Below are 7,078 nucleotides of genomic sequence, written 5' to 3'. Positions count from 1 at the left end.
CTAAGCTCATATAGTCACTCAGTGCTCCCCTTAGAAAATGGGGAAAGATGACCCAGTATCTTGCTTGAATCTTGATGTTTGTTTCCTCAGGTAGTTGGCTTCACGCTATAGCCTTCTTGGAACCTAGCTGGCTGGGTCCTGAGGTGACTGGAGCTCCCAGGCTGGTCACCTGCAGAATTTCAAACAGTTTTTCTACATCATGTCATATAAAAGTTGGGAAACACCCCAGCGGGAAAGCAGGTAAGTAATTTGGTGCATATACAGTTTAACACTGAAAGAAAAAAAAAAAAAAAGATTAAAAAAATCTTAACAGGTGCTACTTCGTCAGTAATTCTCAAGGAGTGAGCAGCAATGGTTTGCTTATACATTGTGTTTATTCATATTTCATGTTTTTCCTCACTGTCCTGCTGCCACACACACCCCTAGGGTCAATTCCCTCTGAAACTGAGGCCGAGAAGTGGGGTTTTGGTCTCTGCCCTGCTCTCCCAGAGGTTAGAACTTTAGAGGAAGAAGGAAACTAGAAGGGGTGCCAATGAGCTCTTGTGTAAATTTGCCCAGCACTGGTTCTTTGCTGCAATTTAACCTTATGCATTTGAAAACATTGTCTAGATAAAGCTGAAAGAACTCTTTGCAAATTTTAGGTATTATACTTTGAAGTTAAATGTCAAACTGTAGAACTAGTGTGTTATTTTCTTAACACAGATTACAATGCTGTTTCAGTAAAGGAGTTAAATGATAAGTGCACAGATATAATGAGAAAAAAGTTTTTAAGAGCAGGAAATAAAACAATTGCAAGTCTGTTCTTGTTTTTCCAATTTATTATAGAGTACCTTCTTCCACCCATTAAATACATGATTTTTCAGCAAATGAATACTGAGTTCTAGCTATGCATCAGGCATTGTAGGGAAGCTAGACCAGCGAACATACAGGTAAAAACCGTTCCTAGTCTGCTAAAGGGCAAAGGGAAAGAAAGTAAGAGAGAGGGAGGGGAGGATGAGTGAAATGAATATGTTTGATGTGGATGAGTACTAAGAAAAAAAATGAAGCAGGATGTAAGAAGTTCAGTGGTAGGTGGTGGCGAAGGGAATGACAAGTTCCCTGGAAGGAACTCAGGGAAGTGCTGTTTGAGTTAAAGATGAAGTAAACAAGGAAACAAAGTCTAAGAGAAAAAGGAAGAGTGGAGAGAGCAGCTAGTACAAAGGTCTCTCCGGGTAGTGTGCCCTCAAGAACTGCAGGAAGGAGGCCATGTGGTTAGAGAGATGTCACTGAGGGGAGAGTAGTACAAGACGAGGTCCAATGAGTCTTGTAGGCCATCATAAGGGCTTCAGCTTTTACTCTGGGTGACTCACTGGTGAGTTTTAAACAGACAAGTGACATGATCTGTCTTAATTCTAACTGCTTTTTAAGTGTAGACCGTAGGGGGCCTAACAAGAATTGCAATAATATAAGTGAGAGATGATGGCTTAGAATAGGTGGTGGCAGTGAAGTGGTGAGAAGTATTAGGATTCTGGAAATATTTGAGAAAATTTCCTGACAGATTAAATGTGAGATGTGATTAAAGGAAAAGAATCAAGAATGACTATGTTTTTGGCCACAGCACTTGGAAGAATAGAGTTGCCATGTATTGACATGGGAAGACTGCCAGAGGAGTAGAGGGGAATTTTTCTGGGGGTCAGAGTGGGGTGGAGGGGTTTGCACTCAAAGCATGAACAAAGATTTAGAGAAACAGAACTGTGAAGTCTGTCAGACATCCAAGAAGAGGTATCAAGCTTGCAGTAGAATTTGTGAATTAGATTCAGAGGAAAAGCTTGACATGGAGAATGTAAGTGTTCAAGTCACCTGTGTGTAGACAGTATTTAAACCATAGGATTGAAGGAGGATCATCAAGGGATGGACAGAAAAGAAAAGAGGCATAATCACCGAGCCCTGGGCTACTCCACTATTGCACAGTTGAACCGAGTATATGATCTATTAATTATGTACTTTATCTTAGATATACTAGATTTGGGGTTTTTAAGGCAGAGGTGCTTATAAGAACTCAACTGAAGTCAAAAGCTTAATACAGAGAGTATTTGGTTCACTAAAAGATCACTTACAGAATATCCATGACTAGGTTTTGGTGTGAAGTTAGCATAGCAGAGCTCCTGAGGTTTATGAAAACAGATTCCAAACTGCTATAGCACCCCCTCTCTATGAAAGGCCATGTGATTACAAGGATTCTGCATAGCATATTCTAAAATGCCCATTAGGTGGCAGAAAAAACATTTACTAAATGAACTGTGAGCTAGATCTCTTCCCTGCTCCTTCAAAACCTCCATAAAAATCTCTGAATTAAAGCATGTCTATGTCCATTTAATGTACATCACTATTATGAGGAATAGAGACTACTGTTTTCTTCAGAGAGCCAACATAATAGGATTGAGCCAGATACATGGAGGATGGGGGTGTGTGTATATGCATATTTCATTTGGTTTAGAAATGCATGGGTTGGGACAGTCTTAAGAGAGGAGTAAATTAACTAATGAGATATAAGGGCTTCTTTAAAATTTTTTGATATTTAAACTTTTTAAGTAGGTGCAGCAGAAGGGGACTCAGGAAGCAGGCAGCAAGAAACTTTCTTGGAAGGTGTCTTGGATCCAGTTTGATGTTTAAGCTTTCTGTAATACAACATTACCGAATCACACAAGACTTTTCTGTTTCAACTTCAAAGTTCTTTTTTTCCTCCCTTTTCTTAGAGCACTGGTCTCCAAATTTGCCTGTATGATGGGTTTACCTGAGCAACTTAAAATAAAACTGATGTCTTCATCTCACCCTTAGAGATTATGATTTAAGTAGTCTGGGGTGTGGCCCATGTTTGGAATTTTTTCAAAGCCCCCTAGCTGATTCTAATATAAAGACACTGTGTGTCTTTATAAGGGCCACTGACTGTAGTTAATGGTGACTATAAATCCAACATACCTTCCCACAACTCAAACCTGTCCCACCCTACAAGACAAACACAAGAGAACACTTCCACGTCAGCATACTCAGGAGCTCTGTTTGGCCTCAGCCTAGTTTATCATCTATCAAACAACTTCTAGAACCAAATGTTGCAGGACTTCCAACACCAAACAGAACTAATTACATCAACAAAAGAAAACAGCAGCATTATGTGAGTTGCTCTCTGAAAATGTTCTGATTTTCGTTTGTTTGTTGTTGCAGAATGTATTTTAGTTCTTACTATACTGATAGTATTTACTTTTTCAATGCTATTATGCTTAGCAATTGTTGGTCTTAAACCACAAATTAAAATGGGTATTTTTTGGCTATCCTATGGCATCAGAAACTAAAGGGTAACATCTCTTCCCATTTCTTGCTCAAGGTTCTTCTGGGATAGATTGGCACTAATTAAGTCAGGGAAAAACAAGTGTTTCATTCATGGCTCCTCAGAGGTCCCTGGAGGGACAGGTATAACATCACCTCCCTGTGGAAGTTTAACTCTTTTGTCTTCCAGGCCTTTTGGAATTCTGATCTTGGCAATGACATAAACTCAGCATTACACCAATAAGATTTGGTGATTTATTTAAAAAGATATAAACGTATGTGTATGTAAGTACACATAATGTATGCATGTATTCAATCATGTTTGTAGTGACCATAAAATGTTTTTAGAATTCAATTTGTTAGTCCTCATTTTGATAAATGACTGACAATCTATTTACATTTATTATAATTACTGATTTATTTAGAATTATTTCTAATATTTTATTTAGTGTTTCTATTGATCATGCTTTTTCTTTGCTCTTTTTTTTTCTTTTCTTTTTTTTTTTTTTTGCTGTTTGTTATTCTGTATTTAAACTCCAGGTTCTCATTTCCCAGAAGAAAAGAGTGGGGGGAAAAGAAAAAGTGGGGGAAGGGAGGAAGAGAGGGAAGAGGGGTTGAGAGAGAGAGAGAGAGAGGTTTGTCTCATGGGAAGGGTCTCTGGGACTCCCTCTTTGCTCTTTTTTTATCCTACTAGTTTTGAAGCTATACATTCTATTTCCATATTTTTTTAGTTACCTTTAAAGGCCCAACAGCAATAGTGCTAACTGACCATAGATTAAGACATGAAACCATGAACCAAAATAAACCTTTCTTCCTTATAAGTTGATCACCTCAGGCATTTTATTATGGTAACAGAATGCCAACAAACATAAGAACTCTCACAATATCTTCATCTGCCAAACCTTCCTAATTATTGTCAATTTCTTTGTGTGGTTTATGAGGTTTTGTAATAAGTATTGCTCCAAGGTGGTTTCAAATTTGTTTTTGACAGAGTTATATGGGTTTCACTATCCTTTTTAAAAAACATTTTTTAATTTGTTCTAATTAGTTATGCATGATAGTAGAATGCATTTGTGCATTTTGATAAATCTTACATAAATGGAGTATAATTTCTCATTTTTCTGATTGTACATATTGTAGGATCACATTGGTCATGCAGTCATATGTGTCATGAGGTAATAATGTCTGTTTCACTCTACTATCCTTCTTACTCCCATACTCCTTCATTCCCCTCTACCTAATCTAAAGTAATTCTATTCTTCGCTAGCAACCCCCACCCCACATTGTGAATTATCATCTGCATATCAGAGAAAATTCACTATCTTTAGTTCACTTGTCTTCACTTTAGGACATCATGCCATATGAAGACTGAATTTGGCCCATACACCAGCATTTGTTACTGACCTGGGATTCTAATTTTTTTCAGCTGGCATTTTCTACCTATGTTTCTAGGAGGTGGCAAACTGCTACTTTTTGCAGGCCAGGAGGTAGCTTTTCTAGTCCATGTGTTATAGATAAGATAGTGCTTTGTTACTTAGAAGTGGGTCTAGGTAGCTTTTCATTTGAGCTTCCCACACCCATGGCACCTGAATGTGTTCTCTCCTTTCTGTATCAGTGCTAGAACTCTAATTTCATTGCCTGCACCTGGTTCTGAAACTTCTGGGGTCATCTTGGCTTTAGTTCACACTTATTTTTTGTTCTGTCTTTTTCTGAAGCTTAGGCTAGCTGGCTGGCTTACTCTTCTCTGTCTCCATCTTTATTCTGTCTCTCTTTCTCTTACGTCCTGAGTACAGTTATGATATAATGTTTTTGTTTCTTTAATTTTATCCAGGATTTCTGAGTGTTTGAAACAGGAAGAATTATTCCAAATTGCTGGTATAATGTTAAAATACATTAAGTGAATTATGATAAGTGTGCTTACAATACTAGAGGATTGCCTGCCATAGAGACTATTAGGCAAATGTTAAGAACTTGATAACAACTAGAGTTTATTAAATACTTTTGCTAAGAATTGTTTTTAACTCCTTTATATGTCTGTACTTATTTACTCCTTACAAGTTATATAAGAAAACTTCCTTATTATGTTATTCTAGAGTATTATTTTGTAGATGAAGAAACCATGGTACAAGTTTAATAAATACTAGGATTTTAAAATCTAGGTAGTATGGCTCCAAAGCTTTTCAGCTTTATTGAGATATAATTTAAATATAGTAAAATTAACTAATTTCAGCATTGAATTTGTTTTGACAAATGTACTCAGTCACTGCAATCACAACATTAGAACATTTTCATCATCCTCCTAAACAGTTCTCATTTGTACATTTGTAGTTCATCTCTTTCATCACTTCTAGCAAACACTTCTGTTTTCTATTACTATAATTTTGTCTTTTCTAAAATTTCACATGAAAAACACATACTATGCAGTGTCTGGCTTCTTTCACTTAGCACAATGCTTTTGAGAGTCATTTATGGTGTTGCAAATATTAGTAGCCTGCTATTTTTAATCATTGAGTAGTATTCCATCAAACACACATATCACATTATGTTTATTCACCAGTTAATGGACATTAAAATTGTTTTTAGTTTTGGATTCACAAATTAAAACTGCTATGAATATTCACATACAAATGTTTTCATTTTTCTTGGGTGAATATCTAAGGGTAAAATTACAAGAGCATATGGTAAGTGCACTTTTAAGAAACTGCCAAACTGTTTTCTAAAGTGACTGTACCATTTTGCATTCCCACTAGCAATGTGTTTCATCACATATTCCCCAACATTTAGTATTCTTAGTATTTCTTAATTTTAGCCATTGTAATGGATAAGTTGTTATATTTCTCTAGAGTTTCATTTTGTATTTCTCTATTAGTGGTACTGAGCATCTTTCATGTGTTTATTTGCCATTTGTAAATCTTCTATGATAAAATATCTATTAAAATATTTTCTCCATGTTTTGATTGAACTGTTTGTATTTTATCTAGATCTGCAGTATCTTCCCAAAAGCTCATGTGTTGGAAGTGTGGTTCCCAATGCAGCAGCAAGTTTCAGAGGTGGGGCTTTTATGCAATGATTGGATCATGAGGTCTCTGCCCTCATTCAGATGGCTGAATGGACTACTGGGAGGTGGGATCTAGTTAGAAGTAGGTCACTGACGGACTGTTCTGGAAAGAAAGGTCCCTTCCCCCGACCCCGTTCTCTTTCTCTCTTTCCTAGCTTCCATGAGCTGAGCAGCTTTCCTCTGCCTTGCCCTTCCATTATGATGTTTCTATCTTGAAGTCAGCTCATGGTGGACTGAATCCTCTGAAACAGTCTGAAACCATGAGCCAAAATAAACCCTTTTTTCTCTAAGTTGTTTTTGTCAGGTATTTTAGTTACAGAGACCCAAAGCTGACACACCAATGAATTATATATATATTTTACAAATGTCTTCTCTGTATAAAGTCAGTACTCTTAACATTCCCTATGTTGGAGAAACTTCTAAGCAAGGGGCAATGGCCCCTTTCTTCTAGCAGTTGTGGGCTTTGCAGTCAGGAAACCCTGCTGAAATTTTTATTTAAAGATCCAATGAAAACATTTTCTCTTCCATTTTAGTACAGAAATGAACAATTCTTTCTTGGACTTGAAGAATTGATGAGCTTTCAGATGTAATCACTTCTGAACTCTGTTTTTACTGTTAACTGAAAATAACTAGACACCTCTCAGCTATATAAACACTGCCCTGGGCAATTTGCCCTAAGATGTCCTGTTTTTAAGTTACTAGTTGTCTTGTTTCCTT

This window comes from Sciurus carolinensis, chromosome 12, assembly GCF_902686445.1.
Source record: "Sciurus carolinensis chromosome 12, mSciCar1.2, whole genome shotgun sequence".
In the NCBI taxonomy this organism is placed as follows: Eukaryota; Metazoa; Chordata; class Mammalia; order Rodentia; family Sciuridae; genus Sciurus; species Sciurus carolinensis.
The sequence above is the reverse complement of the archived record's forward strand: the minus strand, read 5'-3'. Positions refer to the sequence as shown.